The sequence below is a fragment of the Syngnathus floridae genome, chromosome 1, assembly GCF_059516105.1.
Source record: "Syngnathus floridae isolate MCC-2025c chromosome 1, RoL_Sflo_1.0, whole genome shotgun sequence".
NCBI classification, from domain to species: domain Eukaryota; kingdom Metazoa; phylum Chordata; class Actinopteri; order Syngnathiformes; family Syngnathidae; genus Syngnathus; species Syngnathus floridae.
Genome location: NC_142413.1, coordinates 19,173,762 through 19,194,692, shown reverse-complemented (window position 1 = coordinate 19,194,692; position 20,931 = coordinate 19,173,762). Strand labels below are relative to the sequence as shown.

At 41.4% G+C, this 20,931-nt stretch overlaps 1 protein-coding gene across 3 annotated transcripts in view; it reads left to right on the top strand.

The window, feature by feature from the left end:
• Positions 1-20,931, top strand: part of LOC148404447 (A disintegrin and metalloproteinase with thrombospondin motifs 2-like) — an 89,240-nt gene that overhangs the window by 40,955 nt on the left and 27,354 nt on the right. The gene's annotated exons all lie outside the window — the stretch shown is intronic.

Below are 20,931 nucleotides of genomic sequence, written 5' to 3'. Positions count from 1 at the left end.
AAGGGGGGGGGGAAAGAGATTGTGGCTTCGTCTCGTAAGAAAAGAAACAAAGAGTAACGCACAAAGTGTTGCGTGCAGATATGGCTATATCAGCAAAACAGTTTAAGCGATATTCTGAGAGATAAAAAGAGAAAGTGACGTTCTTTAAGGAAGATCAGAAGGTTCATGACGCATCGTTTGACGTGTTGTTTTCACGATCTGTTCTGGTGGACGCTGAGCTGTCAGCAGCATCTTGTTTGACACAACCGTCATCTCGCCCCTGACCCAGCCGTAATCCTCCTGTTCTGTTGTACAAGATAAGAATAAGCAAGGCAAAGCAGCAAGCATACTGAACAGTAACATTGTGAATAAGTACTCATTAGAGAACGCATGATAACATATATATACAATTTTTCTAACAAAGATGGTACAGTTTAAGATCGAATAATTCGATTTGATCTTTTAAAGTCAAACTCATCTTCCGATTCAAATCTCATTTTGTCACAACCTTACTGTATACCCTTTCCTCTTTTTCCATGGGCTTGTTTTTAACAGATCTATGTCCTGTTCACAAACCTGAAATGCTGTATTAGTGTTTTGTTGTGTGAATAGGATCCTAATCAACGCCTGCACCCCCACCTCAAACTACAGATAAGAAATGACTTTTACCACCATGACAAATTTACCAAAGCATTCTTATGCACAAAGCCAACAAGTTGCAGAAGGAATAGAAAAAAAAAGTCTCACATGCACTGCACAAACACATCCAGCTGTTCTGACACAAATTATCCAGAGATAAAGGTGTGACATATGGAGATGTTAGCACCGTGTCTTATTGCTCAAGTTTTAACACCTTCCGTGGTTTTATTTTCTATATTTTACTGCTTTGGCTTCCTCAACAATTAACCTGCTGCTGTATTTAGTTTTATATGAGTCGAAACAACAGGGCAGTTTCAAAAGAGAAAACTAATGAAGCCTAAAGACATATGATAAATATTGGTTAGAATCACTTTATTCAGACTTGGGGTACAATATTTCCTTCAAATTGTGTTTCCCTGACACAAACCCAAATATGACACAATTATGAAATGACCCTGACCTTAAAGCGGAAGTCAACTCAAGATGTCAAAACGTCCAGTTTAATCTAAAATGTTCAACTTTACTCTCCCAAGTATTAAAATAAAAAAAAAAAAATTCAGAACATGGCAAGTACTCGCGTCAGGGAGGCACATTTTTGCTCTCCGGTCTTAAGAATATAAGAATATATTTAAAATGGATATTTTTTTTTAAATGTCAATAAGGTCTTAATTGTTCATGATTTCAGAAACACCTTTTGCCACGAAAACACCACTTCAAGCAAATAATAAAGATAGGAACACCAACGACAATTGAGACTACTCTCTAACAATCAGAACTCTCACCCAGTGTGTGCTGGAGTCGAGATGAGATTTCTAATGAGGATTTTGCCAAGGCTCTGTCTTCTTCCTACTCGGAGCATATGACACTCCAATGTCTAATAATACACAGAAAAATAAGAGAGTTTCCATAGGAACACCCAGCGAGGACACACTGCAGTGGAGTAACACTGATCTGCTCCCAGATGCTGCTGACACCTGAACACACCTTGCACGGCGACACGGAGATGCAGAATGTTCACACAGCGAGGGTGTAACCACACGCATCTTCTTTGATCATGCATGCACACACATACGACTTGTGCACAACATCCCACTGTTTCTGTTGCCTTTGCATCCTTTGCATCCATGAAGGGTGGGGTGTGGATCGATAGCGTGGGATAAAGCAGACTCTTGTGTGTGTGTGTGTGTGTGTGTGTGGTGTGTGTGTGTTCTGCAGATGTCTGGCTTGAAATGTTGCAGACAAGCGGGCGTTTGAATCTCTCTCTCTCGTTTGTCTTTACTATTCTCGGGTGCAAGTTTATCTGTTCCATCCGCTCACTGTCAGGTCCACGTAGAAATCATTTTAGCTACTCAGGCCATTTACATTCATCTTCTCCATTTAAAAGTCAAGCCTCTCTGTTTTTATTCGCCCGTATTGTCTTTCATCCCTCCCAGTGGATCAATCAGGGTTGTTAGCAAATGAATTAATAATCAATCAATCATTTCTGGAGATGTCCTTCACCAAAGTCTGTTTAATTCACAGCCTGTTATTGAATGCCAGACTCATTTCCTGGCTAAAGATAAAAGAGAAGGGGGTTGGTTATATTTAGCAAGGCGAGATGAAGAGGGAAACGAGATTGATCAGTTCCTTGCACCATGAACTGAGGAGGTGTGAATCAATGTCCCTAGGAGGAAGGAGCAGGCGTTATCGTTCAGATGGCATTTGTCAATTAATTGCTGCACTGCGAAAAAAAATAAAAATGAAGCTTTGCCATATTTGGCCAGGCAAGCTTTACACCATTCTTCAATTTGTTTGACTTTCTTTTGAGTTCTCATTTTGTCCACAGGGCACAACCGGGTGTCCCACTTGTGGCCCCAGACAAAACTTATCATGCGTCACTCTGATTGTTTCCTTTAAGCATTCAGGGTTGGAATTGGGGGGTTAGATCACCAAATGATTCCTGAGCGCGGCACCGCTGCCGCTCACTGCTCCCTTCTCCCCCAGGGGATGGATCAAAATCACATGGGGATGGGTTAAATGCAGAGGAAAAATTCCACCACACCCAGATGTGTGTGTGACGATGATCATTGGGACTTTAACTTTGACTTTTTCCTGTACTCAAGCATATGTATGTCTGTTGCTACTGCAGCCAGGTGTCAACGTGCATTTGTAAGCATTCCTTAGCTGAATTCTAGTCGGGGTCATCCAGAGCTTTTCCTGTAATCCCCATGTTGTATCACAATCACAAAAAAAGCCCCTCAAAATGAATCATATGAGAATTGCCGCCAGTCAGGCTTTTATCAACGTGGCTTTTGTACATCGTCCTATGTTCCAAGTTTAGGTGTCAGCTTGGATTTGTTGTACTTAAATGGGGGTCACCAACTTTTTTGATCACTTCTGCAAGGAATTATTGGTGAGCTACATATATTTAGAATAGGTCCACAGGCTTGTCATGTGGTAGTTTTGCTTCCTCGTGTGCCCTCTTAAATTTTTCATTTACTCCTGACTTATGTGAGATATTTGCAGGCTGAATGTACCACGCTGTATCATCCTGTACTTGTGTGACGTAGTACAGCCTTGACATGCTGCTGAGAGGATGTTGGCGGTGAGGTCAACAGGGGGCCACTGGTGCTCTTTGCTGCTGTTCAGTGTCTGACTTCCACAGAAGATGATGGGTGCCCCCTCGAAAAAGCAAATTCTCTTTCTACCTCCTCTCCCTGTGTCAGGTTCTAGATAGGCTTGGTTGTATGATTTGAGAGGCATGACACAGCGCTTTGCAACACACACGCGCACACACACACACACGCACGCACACACATGCGCACACACACATATTACTAGATGGATGATGAAAGCAGCCTCACCCGTTTGTTCAGGAGCAATTAACAGTATAGCTTCTTGGTCAAGGTCATTTTGACACAGTCTCTTTGGGAATCCAACCTTGACCTTTTTTTACCTAATAGCGTTCTACCTCCTGTGCCTAGCATAATTCTTTTGCTCTGTTTCTTTGTGGGGTTCTCAGACTATGGATAGATAAGGTGCTTTTAAATAAGTGCATGGCACTTTTTAAAGATTGATGCTACACATTAGTTTATAGCAGGGGTGTCCAAACCCGGTCCCCGAGGGCTGTTGCCCTGCATGTTCTTAGATATGTCGTACCTCCAACACACCTGATTCAAATACTCAGGCTCATTATCAGGCTTCTGAAGATCTAAATAATGAAGGGAGATATCTAAAAAAAATGCCGGATACTGGCCCTCAAGGTCTGGAATTAGACGTGCCTGTTTTTAAGAGACTCTAAAGGGGGGGGGGCTTAAACTTAAGCACTGACAAGCTTAGTCCAACTACGAATCGAGAGATTGATTGAGCAAGAAGTATGTACCCACATTGTCCAAATAGGAGCAAAGAGTTCAGATGAAGCGATTAATTCCCAAGCTCCTGATTATTTTAGTCTGCATGTTTGGTTGTGATACTGCTTGTCTGAAAAAAAAAAAAAAAAAGATTCTGTCTTTTCCGATTTTCCTTTTTGGCCTAAAGCTAGTTGGCCATTGAAGATGTGTGATCGAAATCAGGAGCTGTCTCTCCTGTGGATTGTTAGCCTGCTGTTTTGAATGCTCTATGTCCTTTTCCTGCGTGAGCCTGAACTTTTTCTTATTTTTTTTTTTATCAGTGAAAAGCCAAAGTGTTTTTTTTCACAACATAATGTTCATCACTGCAAATACTGCGACACAGGCCACTGTGTGAGATAAGTACATAAAATGAAATACAGTACTCAGAGTACTAAGATGTTTCATTGATTATAGTAAGTGCAAATCATTTCAACAGAGCTTATGGTTTTGGGTGTTTGCTATCAGCAAAACATAATAACAGAACAATATCCAATAACAATAATTGTACGAGCCGATTTTCCTGAGTTTGATATAATTTCCCAAAACACAGTGATGCAGGTACAAATGACCACTCTTACCATGAATTTTAATTCGTACCTTGGGGCTATATGTATGTTTTTTTGTGTGGGAGGGAGGGCATAATCAATGACTATAAATCCATTAATCATCCAACGCTACATGCTCAGGTGCTAAAATCTTCTCCTCCTCCTTGGGCACAGTCACATGGTATACTTTGTACCTCCGACAAGAAATTACTGCGTGGTTAGGGGAAGTATTTTCTGCTGCCAGCTGCGTCCTCCCTTCCTCCTCCCTCCCTCTTTGTGGCCGCCGGCATGATCCCCGAAGTGCACGACTGGCTTATTATCACACATAGCATATGTGTTTGTCTCTTGTTTGTATGTGTGAACGCACACTTTTTGTTTCTCGCCTGTTTAACAACTGAATGATGGCACTCCTGCGTCCAGCAGCGCGGATTTGCCCGTGTGTGTTCCCTTCTGGCTGCTCACCTGCTAGGAGGCTCCCAGCAGGCCTTCCATTCAGCGTACTACAACTATTGTTGCCATCTTTACACTGAGCTTGGTTGCGCCGTAATAGTAGGGTGGAAGGAACGGTCCTGCGCTTCACTGCGCGACCCCCGCGCACTGATTGTTTTTGTGCGGCTTTGCGTCTGTCAACGAGGGAGTGGGCGATAAGTTGCGAACCCTTGAAGGGATAAAAGGGTATCGTATTATCACAGCTGTGATGGAGAGAGTGCCTCTATAATCATAGCGATCATAGTGTTTTGACAAGATTATCACCTTTCTGCCTCTCATGTGCTTCTCAGAAATCCACTGCCTGTTGCTGAATTTATGCTACTAAGTGCAGCACTGTCTATTTATGGTCTGGATTGAAAGACCAAAGAAAGCAGCACACACTATATGCACAAATCAGTGGTGGCTCAAACTCGAGTTGTGAATTGGCTGTTGAAAGCTGAATTAGAATTTTCACATTTGAGCCGGATCGGGTCAAGGCATATTGTAGTCAGAGAGGAATCTTTGAATGGTGCTCATGTCTCGACCATGCGGGGAGTGCACGTGTGTAAGCTATATGGTACACTCTTAGCAATTGGAAGTTTGGTTTGTTCTGCAAAATAAACACAATATTGGTTTTGTTTTGTATTTGGAAAAAAAAAAAAGCTTTGGTTAGTACGTCCGCCTCACAGTTAGGAGGGTGCCGGTTCGATTCCATCTCCAACCCTCCCTGTGTGGAGTTTGCATGTTCTCCCCGAGCCCGCGTGGGTTTCCTTTGGGCACTTTGGTTTCCTCCCACATCCCAAAAACATGCTTGATAGGCCGATTGGGCACTCTAAATTGCCCCTTGGTGCAGGTGTGAGTGTGGATGGTTGTTCGTCTCTGTGTGCCCTGGGATTGGCTGCCAACCGGTTCAGGGTGTCCCCCCACCTACTGCCCGATGACCGCTGGGATAGGCTCCAGCGCCTGCGACCCCCGTAGGGACAAAGCGGTACAGAAGATGGATGGATGGGAAAAAAAAGTGTTGTGTTAGGCAAAACCACCCAGGGAATTGGCTCCAATTTATGGTCCATTTTTTAACCCAAATTGGGTTGTTTTTGACCCAGCATTTTTAAGGCTGTGTGTTCAGTGGACACCCGTGAGTAATTGTGTAGTAATTCCACACTTGTTTGGAAGTAAAGACAAAGACAGGACCTTTCTTTGCTCGGCGTCTTTTATTTTTTATTTTTTTTCGATTCGCTCTCACATTTGTATCGCTCGTTTGCCTGCTTGAGTGATAGGATTAGATAGGGTTCTTAAGCCGGTAATAATGTCAAGACGCCATAATGCTTTTCAAAGTACTGTATGCATGTTTAGCAGGAAGCAGCAGGTAGTGCTAAGTGACGACAGTTACGTACAGCGGGCCTCCCCGAGGGTGGTCAGTGTTCTGTGTTAGCGTCTGTTATGTAACGGGCAACCCGGGGGACAGGATGGATGTCGAGATGGCGCGTGACTTCTTTCCTCCCACCACTGTCACTGACACACACATGCACACTGTTAAATGTGGCACTCCTCAGAGAAGTGTGGGAGTAATCAAGGATGTGTCTTTCTCCATGCTATTTCAAAGGAAATTTTGAATTATGGAACCGCTCTCGGTTGATGTTTGGCCATCTTTTTCTTACTCCTTGTTTAACCCAAACAGCTATATGTGAAATTAAGCCTGAACAGAAATTACCTGTGTGAGTAACATGGCGGTGCACTTGCTGAAGCATCGTGTCGCTTGTAGTTTATATGCATTTGAGAAGCGGCTGATTCACAGGTTAATGGAGCCACTCATGTGAACGAGGCTTTCATTGCTCGAGAGGCCCCACTACATTAATTGCCATTACAGCTAGCTGCCTGTAGTGCAGTGGTTCTGTGTGTGTACATGTTTGTGAGTGCTTCTTTTGCAGAAAAGAGTATTTCCATCCCCAGAAATTCAATGTAATTGTTGGCCTTTTTGTATGACAGTGCATGCCTTTAATCCTCCATGTTGTTGGAACATGTTGCGGCAGACCTTTTGGTTGTAATGTGTCAATGTTGATTTGTCAGTAATTTTGGAAAATACCAGTTATTGTAAGGATATTTTTAAAAAGAGGTTTTGCGAGCCAATAGTATATTTTTCCCACAGGCTTTGTGAAAGAGAAAAAAAAAGTTAATTGCAATTACACATTGCAGTTTCTGTCAAAGTAAATTCAAATTAATGTCTGGCATTAAAAAATATGGGCATTCATCTGTGTAAAAAATATTAAATTATGTTCTGCATAAATGATCCAAGCTTGTGTAAAAATATTTTCACGTGAGAGCAATGCTAAAATCTTCTAATAGCCACATCAAAAGCAAAATGATCAAATAAGTTTTACTTTCATTTCTCTGCTGGGAGAAGTAGAGAAGTGACTTTGTACAGCTCATGAACACTTTAAATAATTGTGAAATATTTACTTACTTGCAGTGAAAACATTTAGTTCTTATGCCAAAAAGTGTTTTCTGCAGCTGAGGTCACCATCACCTTGTTTGTATGGCACTTTGACACAACAGCAGGATGTGAAAAAACACCTTTGCCAACATAAGTGCCACCCCTGCAGGGCGATACATCCCCTCTGCACAGTGAAAGTTCAAATTTTGCTGATGCCATACAAAAGTAAGCTCACTTCCTTGGCATAGTATGCTACCTCTATGATCCAGCTCTGTATTTCTTTTTTCCTGTCTTCCCTCAGAAGTCAGAAAAAATCCAGCTGACAAAGTTCTGGCTTCGTGTTATCGTGTTCGTGTCTCCTGAGTTTACACAATCACCCCCAGATGCCCTCGTTACGCTCAATTCTTTGCCCTGTACGAAACTATTTAAAAACTCCCAAAGGTTGCACCAAGATTGTGTAATTTTGTAATTTATTATTTGGAAAAATGAGAAATGAAACAAAAATAAAATCGTTGCCAGGTCGAGGCATCCTAATATTTCATATTGTTATATGATGATGACTCCAGCTGCGTTTTACCAGTTATAGCCCAGTGGTTGACACGCTGGCAGCTGCTCTTGTGCCGAAGCATCTAATAATCATTTCAGACTTAATAAAAACTAATTTGTTCAGATCGGATTTAGTGTGACATTTACAAGGTTGCAAGCAACTTTGTGGCTTTCATTCCTTCACTCTGCCGTTAACACACAAGAACACAATTTCAATGAGTAGGATACAATTTGTCCCAAAGCATTTTTTTCTTTAGTGTTTTCTGATTTCATCGTGCTCGTATTTATTTCATGTTAAAGAGAGCATAAAAAGAGATATGTAGCTGATGAGAATGTCACACGCAGAGGTGGACACGGTGTTGGTGTTCGCCTTTGCCAAGCGTGTTTACCTCGCTGTCTGGGTAGTTAGTGCTGAAATTGCCAATAAATAGTGGCCCGTGGCCTTCAGCATCACCAGCGGGGAGAGATTTGTGTCCTCGTGTCTGATTGGCCCACACCTGAGGATGCGGATGAACCATCTTGTTAATCACGATACACTGCGGGGACACATTGTATGTGTGTGCGCACGTGTGTCAAGAATGGCCTTTATTTATGTGTGCGTAAGTCAGACAAAGTAAGTTTCTATAATTTGTTTTATGCGTGGCAGAAGGTTTGAAATTGGTGAGACAAGACAACTAATAAGAATTCAAAGTATCAGGACATGACTTCATTTGAATCAAGGGAAAGCTAAGATCACATTTGAAAGACGAGAAATGACAACTCGGCCCATGAGAGTATCAAGGGTAGTCACCTCAAACCTTGTCATGTTATTTTTACATCATCTTAGTTTTTCATCACAACACAACAATCACATGACTCACACAGTTTTTTAACAGTGATCTTATTTTGACAGATGAATTTAAATGTCATTCCTTATACTCACTGAAATATGATCATTTAAATCATATTAGTGTTACTCCTTATGCCAACCGTCTTGAAAAAGTCACACTTTAGCCATGTTCCAGGTTTTTGTTTTTTACTCAGCCCTCTTATTGTAGCAGTTGTCCTAAAATATTTGGAATGTTATCCAAGTCACAAAATCTCTCAAAATTTGTTACCTAATTTTTGGATGGGCTTATTTGTTATTTTTAAAAATACATATACTATATTTTTGTATAGGACCATTGTGTTTGTCAATATACTATTAACATAGCTAATACCACAGGGTTATATTTAATGTCATTTATAATTCTATGTAAAAAAAAAAAAGTCACTGTGTTACTTTCAATCATAATACTCAAAGGACGACTTCCAGTACGATAAAACATTGGCGTCCAAAAATTGAGTTGCTTAAGATGGGCCCATACACATTTTTAATAGTTCAATATGTGTAATATCAGACTTTGGCATACATTTAAATTTATTTTGAGAGAATTTTAAGAAGCAAATGACACAGATTTGGGGCAATGGCCCATTTGTCACCATACATACCTATTAAGTGACACTGTTAGAGGACCACATGTTTTCGAGCAATATTCAAATGCGAGAGTAGAAACTTAAGTTTCTGGAAGAGTTGATTTAGATGTGAGAAGCCTTTGCGCCAGCCATCATGTCTCTTATTGTGCGAATAACACAGCGTGGCACCGTGATGCTTTCTGTGGTTCACTTAATGAGGTCTTCTTAGTGCCAGTACAGCAGGATGTCGCTTGAAATCCTCCCACTTCTTCCTCCTTTTACTTGCCATCACCTGTTCTGTCCTGGAGGTAGCCTCGGGGCTGGCAGGTGTGCATCTGTGTGTTTGTGCAAAGGCATTCCTGAGTGACAATTGTGTGACTCTTGTGTAATGATTCCACATCCCTTCTTTTAATTCAGTTGTTATTGCTTTATCCACATCCTACTTGGAACACTTTCCTTTCCTGTCCACAAAGTTTAAACTTTTGATTTGACATCGAAATTGTCTCCACTGCTGTTATATAACTCCCTCAAACTCTAAACACATTTTTTTTCCTGGTTATTTGCAAACAGGCGCACTTTCTAAACACAAGCCTCTGAACGGATTCATTAGTCAGCCTAAAAAGTATACACAGAGGAATTCGGCTGACATATCGTTGTCAAGACAAAATGTCAAAATCCTGCTGTTTATTCGCGTCATGATGGTGGCTTGCAAGTACTGATCAGGTTTACGTGTATCTATTAGCGGGCTCATTTGCCTCGGCCCATTTATCACAGCGATACGGTCTAGACTCAACTGTGATACGCGAAAATACACGATATAGAGATAGCATAGGAAAAAGAAACATCATCCCACTTGCTTTAAGCACATTTTAAATGATTAAAACACACTTTTTAAATGTTCAGAGTGCATTTATTCACTTTTTTGCTGTTAAAATGGGTATTGTGTCATAGGAAACAGAGATGAGAGGCAATGTATGCTTGCTTCAAAGACTATTTGACACTCACAATTGAAGTTCATTGAAAAACTGACAAAATAATACAAGACAATAAACGTATTTAAGTATGTTTTAAACACCAAAATGTTTAACCAAACCATATAATGATGAAAGTCCGACAGTAGAAAACAAAACCCCTCAGATGGGTTAACAGAAATTAGCATTGACATTACAGTTATCATGAACCTTCAAACTTGAACTTTAACACACACAAAGCAGCAACACATTATCCACGGGCATCTTCTTCTCCCTGCTCTTCTCCACTGCCCCCTTATTATTACTGAAGTGCAGTTAGGGGACCTTTTGTGACTCTTCTTTTACATCATGTCTCTTCTAGTACATTGCAGTCATGCCCAGCATGTTGCAACACAACGTGGCACTCTACTCAAGTCCATCCATCCATCCATTTTCTGAACCGCTTAGTCCCCACGGTGGTGCTGGAGCCTATCCCAGCCGTCATCGGGCAGTCGGCTGGGGACACCCTGAACCGGTTGCCAGCCAATCGCAAGGCACACAGAGACAAACAACCATTTGCACTCGCACTCACACATAGGGACAATTTGGAGTCTTCAATCGGCCTACCAAGCATGTTTCTGGGATGTGGGAGGAAACCGGAGTGCCCGGAGAAAACCCACGCGGGCCCAGGGAGAACATGCAAACTCCGCACAGGGAGGGCCGGAGGTGGAATCGAACCCGCACCCTCCTAACTGTGAGGCGGACGTGCTACCCAGTGCGCCACCGAGCTACTCAAGTCTGAATTTTAATTTGTCAGTACAGTACATACTGTAACAACAAATTAAAAACAAACCCATGCTTAGAAATGTACAATATAATTGGGGCGTGAGAAAGATGCTGACTAACTGCAACAATAGACCACTGTGCATGCACGTAACAAAAAATACGTCAAATTAATTTGATCCATTTACATTCCCAGTTGCACAGTGTAGAGGACCAGACAAAGAGGTCGCAGTCAGTGGAGGGAAAGGTGGTGAGCTGTACTTAGAGAATGAAATATTCATAGTAGAATCCAATTAAAACATTGGCGGTTGAAGTTTCCCATACATTCAAAGCAGACATTAGCACAGCATAATAAGGTGATTTCCATCACCTGTAGTCAGGTGAACAGTCGCCACGGTGACAGTGACCACAAATGTGTAAGTGGTGGCCATGGAAATTATTATCTTCCCTTCCCTTTATGTGCTGTATATTGGTCTCCAATTTATCGGCATTTTACGATCATTTCTCTAGAATGTAATTAAAATGGAATAAAAATTATGGTGATAAAAGTTTAACGCTGTACAGTAAAACTAAAAGTGTCACTGCTCACATATTGATGATATGTAGCTTTTAAGGAAATGGTAAGGGAAGCTGTCTGATACCTGCTTGCGTAATGATTGTTGAAGGCTTTTTACACCGCTTATAATTGCTAATCACTTCACTGGTTTCTTTTATATCAAACAAATTGTTTTAGGTTCTTTACCTGACATGTTTCGGCGGTTTCTTCCGCCTTCATCAGAGTCTCTGAATTTGTTTGATATAAAAGAAACCAGTGAAGTGATTAAAACAAGGAAAAACAAGATGGATTTAGTACAATTATAATCGCTAATGTTGCGAGTGAGCTGAAGCCTAACCCAGCTGACATAAAGCAAAAACGGAATATAATTTCCATTTGTGGCCAGTCAGTCACAAGGGGCACGGAGACAGTCATTCACACTCACGTTGACAACTAAGGGGCAATTAGTCTTTAATGAAGCGAACATGCATGATTGTTTTCTTATACCTGACTGATAATTGTAATTTCACCTGGTGGGTTTTGGGGTTCTTTCCCCTTCTGAATTTTTGTACTTTGACTTTTTAAACATTTTATTATCCAGTTTCAGTTGCCACTTTGTGTAGCATGAGACAACTTGACGTGACTCCATGTCCTCGGCAGCCACTGTAGAAAAGTGGGTTTGTAGGAATCATATGTATAGGAGGCTTGACAAACGGATGCATGATTTATGACCAAAATGGAAAATGGAATTGGAGTTTGTTGCCTGAATGCCCCCAAGAAGCCCTCGATCGAGACATTGAAACTCCCACAACTGCTCCGGGTTTCTCCATGGTTAAGACGGGCTTTCACTCTCACGCTCTCTTCCTGTCAGTACGTGCCTTTCAACAAGGCATAGAAATGTTTGGGTGACTAAAAAATACTTTTCTCCATTGGATGTCTCCTGTAGGTACATCAGCAAAAATAAATCATTCAATAATGTTTTTCAAAATAAAATCCAAAACTTCTACAACAGTAAAAGTACTTATTCTTCAGCAAATGAGTAGCTACTACTTTTCTTATAATGTAAGAAATGTCCGAGTGGAAATGAACTTGTGTTGGCCATGGTAGCCTCAATATTGATGAAGCCAATGCAGCTTCATCTACATATATAGCCCATTTCATAATTTCATACATAGGTAAAATCAATGTGCTTCACATGGGTACATAACATGTACAGGCAAAACAAGTTAAGACATTTAAACAGACGAATTTCAGTTGTTTAAAATAAAAGTAGAGAAATAAAAAGTAGGTTACTAAAATTACTGAATAAACATAGCTTGAAGTGATTTTGGGGAAAAAAATTGAAGTAGAAATACTCTAAAACTGTGGTACCCAACCACTGATGACTCCAAAAAATAATTCATTCAGCAGATGAAAAAAAATCCAGATTTTTTTTAACTTTTAAAATTTACTTTATAAAATTCCAGTATACTTTTAAACCAATAACCGGCTCATGCCTACTTGTGCTGTACTGTAACAGTTCCAAGATGTGCAGGTATGTTCTCATTCAGTTAAGGAACATAGAATTTGGGAAAATCTTCTGGCTTTGTGTTTGTAATTTGCTGACTCATCACAGGACACACAGCTAGAGCATCACTTCCCTTTGCGACTGCAACCTCCTCGTCTCTCCCCTTTCCTGGCTTGCTGTTCCTATTCTTAGAAGATGTCATGTTATCCATTACAACAAGACACTAATGTCTACTCTTGCTTACTGCTGGCCTTGCAACGGGTGTGTGTTGTCCAGTATTAACCTCGTTTAAGCCCGCTTTGTCTCTTACACTTCACGTATGGCTTAACTGAACTGGCACCTGACAGTGCTGCTGTTTTCACTGGCGTTTCCATTGTTTGTTTCCATATACCGTAATTGCCGGACTATAAACCGCACCGGATTATAAACTGCACCAGCTAAAATTCAGGGATATTTCAGTTTTTTTCGTACATAAACCGCACCGGACACGCAAGTTTTTTGCAAAGAAAGACAGTACATAGAAAGCCTTTTTAACGTTTTAATAACATACTTGAACATGTCTTTCTAAACATGGCCTGTGACGCAGCAGTAGTACCGCAGCAACGCGGAAGTGAGCACGCGAGTTATTAGCAAAGAACGACTGGACACAGAAAGTTTTTTTAAAGCTTTAATAATATACCTTAACATTTCTTTCCAAACACCGCCTGTGACGCGGCAGTAATACCGCAGCAACACGGAAGTAACGCAAAGTCACTGATACGCGGCGGTAACACAGCAGCAACACAGCAGCAACACGGTAGCACAGCACTAACAGGGCTGGTTAAAAAAATCATACCAGTAAAAGTAAAAAAAGAGCCGTCTTCATCTTCCTCCTGTGCACTGAAACCATCGAAGTCTTCCTCCTTAGTGTCCAATTGGAAAAGCGTTAGATATCCTTCGCCTCACACTTTCTCAGTCTCTCTTTTGTCGTCGCTTTTATGCATTTCTTCGAGTGTGAAGAGGGTCTGTTCATGCTAATCTTATTCATGCACGAAGCGCTAAATTACATTAAACTAGCAAGCGACACGTATAGCTTAAAAGCGGCATCATATGCATTTCTTTTGTCCCCCATAATGACGGTTTTTGTATAAAAGCTTCCTGTCTTTGTGTGAGCGCGGGTGTGTGTGTGATGCGCGAGACGATCAAAACACAAACTAGCACGTCTTCTTCGGCGCATTATCTCTTCTTCGTCTGTCTCTCTCTTGCTTCCTGCTAGAGCGCCCCCTGGAGACCGGAGGCCGTAAAAATCCATAAGTACGCCGCGCCGCCGTTTAAGGTCCAAAGTAACCTTCTGAATAAAATGCATTAAAAGTTCACATTCATTACAACTTGTTTTTGGTAAGCAAAATGTCAGAAGAATTGAATTTAAATGCTGATTGATTGGGTTTTGATACAATGCAGATGGTCCAAACAGCACCACTGCTTTGTGTAATCTCTGAGTGACATGGCAGAGTAAGAGAAAGGATTTAGAGCACAGGTGTCAAACTCAAGGCCCGGGGGCCAGATACGGCTCGCCACATCATTCTATGTGGCCCGCGAAGACAAATTGTGCATCAAATTTGTGTGTCATTACTAGAATTGCAAATTGTCTTCACTTTTAATAATATCTTTTTTTTTAACATTTGACCAGGTTTACTCGTCTGATTTGAAAACGAGTTATTTGTCAGTTTGTTTTGTAGCTTTTACTGTATATAATAGTGTTAAGAGTAAAAGTGATCAAGTCATCACAAAAATCACGAAAAAAATCTTATATAAGCCGCACCTGACTATAAGCCGCAGAGTCCAAAATTTTGGAAAAAAGTCACGGCTTATAGTCCGGAAATTACGGTACTCGTGTCTACTCGCATTATCCACACGCCTACAATTCCCATCCACTTTGCTCCCTTGCACATTAAAATGCTGGCAGTTGTACACGCTGACAATTGTTTTATCATAATATAATAACCTTGAACATTGTCACAGTTAAACCCGATTTGATTTACCACCATAACGCAACGTCGGTAATCCTCTTGGAGTGATTTTGCTGCGTAATGCACAAATGACAGACAGACGAAGCAAATACTTGGCCCACACATTGTGAGCAAGCACTCTTCCCTATGTGTAGACCCATATACATACGCACACGTTTGCACACACATACTGTATTGTCACAGAGCGGTATTCACAGAGTCATCAGTGCTGCAGCTATTATTAATGAGAGGGAATCAGGTCATCAATATTTAAGCAGTGTCACTGAGGCCACTGACAGACTGTGTGTGCACGTGCGTGCGTGTTTGCGTGCATGTGTGTGTGTGTTTTGGTATGTGTGCCTGCATACCAAATAGGGACAGAAGCCATAATGCAATTTCTTCCGGCATTGTCGTGAGACCTTGTCCATTACAATAGCCAGACAGAGAAGGAGACTTATTATTATTTTCAAATCAAGAGATGCAAAACCTCCTATCATGTGCTTCTTGACTACCATCTATTTAGAACCTATATGAAGCAGAGCAGATGTGTGTGTAAACTGTAGTCAGACACATCCATATACGCACATGCACATACATTATTATTATTACTATTATTATTAGTGGTAGTAGTAGTAATAGTGATGGAATGGGCTAATACCAATACCAGGTATCAGTCTGAAAACAAAGTGGTTTCGGACATCTCTAATTATTCGTAGTAGAGTAGTAGTAGTATGATTGAGAGTACTTGTATTATAATAGAACTTTAATAATAGTATTACATAATTGCCCATCTCACGCTGCTCTTCATTCACCAATAGTACTTCACATACATTTCAAGATGATAAGGGCTTTGACCGTTTATTTTCCCAAACCACTTATGAATAATAGTCGGTTAGGGGACGTGTATGGTATTCTGGGATGTAAAATGCAGCACATTTGTATCTTCTTTATTTTATAAATTGCTATGGTTGGGCATAGTAAATAACATCAAAGCAATGGCTGCACATTACCTTGCACTGAACCACATCCTTGTTGTCCAGATCAGAAAAAGAGGTATTGCCTTAAAAAAATGTCAACTTCATTAAACAGTTTCACTTCCCGCAACAGTAAGTTCCATCTCACAAAGTCGTTGTTTTGGATGTTTTTGCATGCTAAACCTGAGACATCACCACTGCCTGGCAGGTCATTTTCTGATGATAGCATTCTGATCATTTGCACTTGTATGTACATACCACCCAAGGCCAACATGCTTGGCCTAGACTTCCTCCCTCCTCTCTGCCATGACTCCTGTTGTGAATTGGACCAAAATAGATAAAACTGAATTCTACTGAATTGCCTTTCTTCTTCTGCCATCCCCAGCCTCATGGATTAGTGGGTATTATTGCTCCGCTGAGCGAGGCCAACCCCTTGATTTGGAGAGCATGGAAAATATTCTTTTCTAATAACCTCTCTTTATTAAATCTCCCTGGAGGACACGGAGCAGCCTATTTTGCCCTGTGGACGTGGTCATCTGTAAAGCTGCCAACAATCCTTGTAGGTTACTTAATGGTGAATGCAATTTGCGGATTATTGCTTCCTACAAGTGGGAATAGCCTTAATGTTTTTTTTTTTCTCTGTATGAGGTCAGTAATGGGAGGTTTCTTGTTTTAAAAATAGCCCTACAAAGTCTGTATATGGAGGGGTGGTGGCTTTTTTTTATTATTACACGTACAACACCTCGACTGACCGTTGTGCTTCCCTATAATTTATTCATTAGGGATTAGTTAAGTGTTTTTGGACGCAATGCGATGGAGGTTTTTGTTTGCATTTCAAAAAAGTGGGTGGTGGGCGATCCACCCAGAAAGCCCTGCAGTGTCCCTTTTTTGCCATCTGTCTGTGTGGACTGTGATTTGATTACCTTGGAGCTTCATTAGGAGAGGGAGATGGAGGTGGGGTGAAGACATGCTGATTTCTCCCCCATCCTCCCTCTTAGGTTACACTTGCATGGATGAAGCTGTACCCGTTCATGCGCATTTAAGGTGAGGGACTGAGTATGGATGAGTTGCACATTTTTGCATAACTGTCCCTCTAATGTGGAGTCCGCTTTGCTCAAAACTAAATATCTCTTGTTAATAAATGTCTTCTGTTTGGCTAACCTGGCCTTCCATATAGTGGTTGTAGTGCCACCTGTTGCTTTGGCAAGCATTTGACTACCTACAAAGACTCTTGTAGTTGTGACAGAGGTTTCGCTACCTGGTGTTGCTGGAACGTTATACAGACAAAAAATAGCATTTAAGTACATTTCGTAAGGACCCGTGGTTACCAACGAAGCATCTTTTTGGGACAGAATAAATTGTGTGTCAATAAACAGAGCGCACAGATAGAGCAGCACATGGATTCATATTGCAGCAGACACATGCCACAGAGGCACTTGCCAAGAGCTCAAGCAAGGGCTTGTTTGTACGCAATGTCTCCAAGTTTTTTCACAGACTGTCCTTAAAACTATTCTTGTCCGGCCTTCCTCCCAGAACCGTCATATCCCTGCGGGTGGAGGTGTGATCTCCTCATGGACACACAGGCGCCTTGTTCGGATAAGCCACTGTTAATGAGCGCAAGGAGCTGTGATTGTTTTTGATTATGTTTTATCAGCCTCCCCACGCTGCTGCCTTTGAAAGAATGATGAATGGCTTTTTTAATTGTTTCTAATTGATAACTGCTCTGAGAGACTTTGTTATGAAACTCTGCCAATTTAGTCACACTGATACACTGTGGTGCCTTATTAATTCTCTCTCTTCTGGCTCAGAGCACCGTGCGAGTGAAGAGAGCTCCATCTGTGTGTCTGCGTCCGGGCCTAACATGCGCTCATATTTTGTGCTGGTAAGAAGCACATATTTTTACTTGTATTCTAATGGCCGAGTGTCTGTTGCTTTAACCGAACATTCGTTGTTTGAAATTTGGCTGTTTATTTACTGCCCTCTTTGGGTTGCAGGGTCGACACATTTATCATATACTACATGTATTATAAGGTGATATTTTGTGGTAAATCTTATCATGGGGTTCCTACATGCTACTGCGCCATCCAAAACACCTTTCTAGATAGACTTTCCCAAGAAGACTGTTTTTAAAGGTACAACTGAAAAGTAGGCAGTTTAATGAAGTAAAAGTAAGAATCAATTCTAACAAAGTGAAGAAAGTGCATAGAAAGCACTCACTAAATATTTTGGTCATTTGGTGCTTATGAAGGCCGTCTGTGGGTGACCTGCTGTGTGCGCGCTCTTACAAACACATAGTGTCCACCTGTGGGGACTTTTAAGTGGTCCACCTGTGGCTGGCTCTTTTGAGAAGTCATGCAGGTGTTAAAGGTTTGCGCTCATTCCTCAGAAGATTTAATGAGTGAAACCCTAATAAAAAGTGAACTATTCATGAGTACTCAGTAACAGCACTCAGCGGAGGCAGATAAGGAATGAGGGTACGTACTTCCTAGTTTGAAGACCTAGTTTGAAACCCTAACCCTAGTTTGAAACCCTGGCCTGTTAATGCACACATTAGTGTTGCAAAATAGCGATGAATAACGGTTGCGGTAAATGCTAGATGGGTGAGCTTGCATGCTTCTTATTGGGAGCTAGTTTTTCACACCATAGATACGAATACAACATCTAGTGTTTGTATTTGGCTCCGTCTATGATAACATGTTACATTCTTTCGATGTGACTTGGGTTCTTACAAACATCAGACATCCAGCTGTATGCTACAAGGCCACATCTGTCATTTTATAATCAGGGCTTTAACAAAATCGTACACTGCAGTGAAGACCCTCCACATTCATTTTCTCTCTTAATTGAGAGTATAAAATGTATGAAGACAATTTAGAAATATGTCTTTCCAAAAATACACTTTATGTAATAGCTTTGCATGGACTACAATAACACCGCAAATAGATCTTTCTTCATCTTCATTTTTGGTCATTTATATGGTTTCCAGACTGAAGATTAGGGACACATTGATAACTCTACCTCCCCCATAATCCCACTGTTTATCATTTTGGTTAACATTCAGCAGTTTTATTGAAACAGCTCCCAGAAGACCATGATAATTATTCATACATCAAACAGTGAACTCTGCCCATTTATTAATAACCACTTCAAGTTTAGGACTGTTTATCTCCAACTCTAAATTTAATCATGCTCATGAGGTATTTGTTGATTCTGATGCTCTAAGATCGCTGGTATTTAAGATGATGAATTATATCTGCCTATCCGTCCTCTCTGAAGGGGAGCAGAAGAGTGTTTTTAATATCGAGAGAAGCAGCCATCATAATCAGCGGGTGAGGGGGCCACCTATCCTCGCTGCCGCTTGGTTTGTCTGTGAGGATTTTCTGTCTGTTTGGTAGATGAGGCAACCTTTGGCTCCTTCATCTTACGTAACTGTCTGTCCAATGCAAGCGCACAGGGAGGGCGGCCGGGTGGGAGAGAGAGGGTGTTTTATTGAAAAACCACCGCCTCTGTGTCCTGCTGAGCCGTTCCTTAAAATAATGAGAGCTTACAAATCTAAGATGAGTTCACGCATCTATGGCAAAGTCACCAGGTAAGTAAGAAAATTCCATCACAGATTGCAAAATGAGCGTGGATGCGTCTCGAGCGCTTTTTCGCTTGATTAATTACAGCAAACAGGAAAATCCCATAGAAACATTGTGTAAAACACAATCATCGCCATCTTGAGAAGCCATATGAAAGATTAAAGGCAAACCCTCCTTCCTCAACCTGCTTGGATGAAAAGCGGGGAGCCTTAAGGCAATAAGACCATGAAGCCAAGTTGATTTGAAGTTTAACTAGTCTCATCCACAGTGAAACTGAGCTGTCTGACAGCGTGTTTGCGTCTGTGTCACACTCCCAAAAAATCTCTTATAAAATAAATACTGAAAAATATGTCAGCACAGTGACAAACACCAAATAAGTAGCGCTAAAACATTAAATTTGGCAAGCCTACACAGTTTAATGAGCAACTGACATAAACGGTACAGAGAGTCCTTGTAGCCCAAAAGAGCCATTTTGAACAAACTTTTCATTTAAAGTCTGTTTGTCAGACATCAAGCGGCAAATGCCAATAATCATTCGAAGATGTGGCAGACGTAGGGTCAGAGTTAGGCTAACCCTTGAGCTAAAAACTAGAGCTGGGCTCATATAATTTGAATTTAAGAAACATGCTTGGTAGGCCGATTGGGCACTCCAAATTGCCCCTAGTCGTGAGTGCGAGTGCGGATGGTTGTTCGTCTCTGTGTGCCCTGCGATTGGCTGGCAACCGGTTCAGGGTGTCCCCTGCCTACTGCCCGATGACACCTGGGATAGGCTCCAGCATGCCCGCGACCCCCGTGGGGACAAAGCGGTACAGAAAATGGATGGATATATTATATCATATTATATTGTATATATTACATTGCATTACATTAACCATTGACAAACCCTTACTATGTACCACAAAGAAGACAGCTTTGTTGGCGTCTTGACAGTAAGGACTCAAAAAGTGCTGTGAATTATGTAGATACCCTTTACAAGTTTTGACAATACAAATGTCTCACTGTGCCGAACGGCGCAGTACTCCCAGGTGGAAACGGGGCTGGTTCAAATCTGATACGAATGTGATATTGCTGCGATATACTCAGCAGCACACCCTGATGCCTCGTCTTCAGTCAAGCAGACAGATAGTAGGTGTTCTACAAGTGAGCGATACCCTGCATCACTCCAGGCGCTCCAAGCGAACCTCACAAGCACCCAAGGTCCTC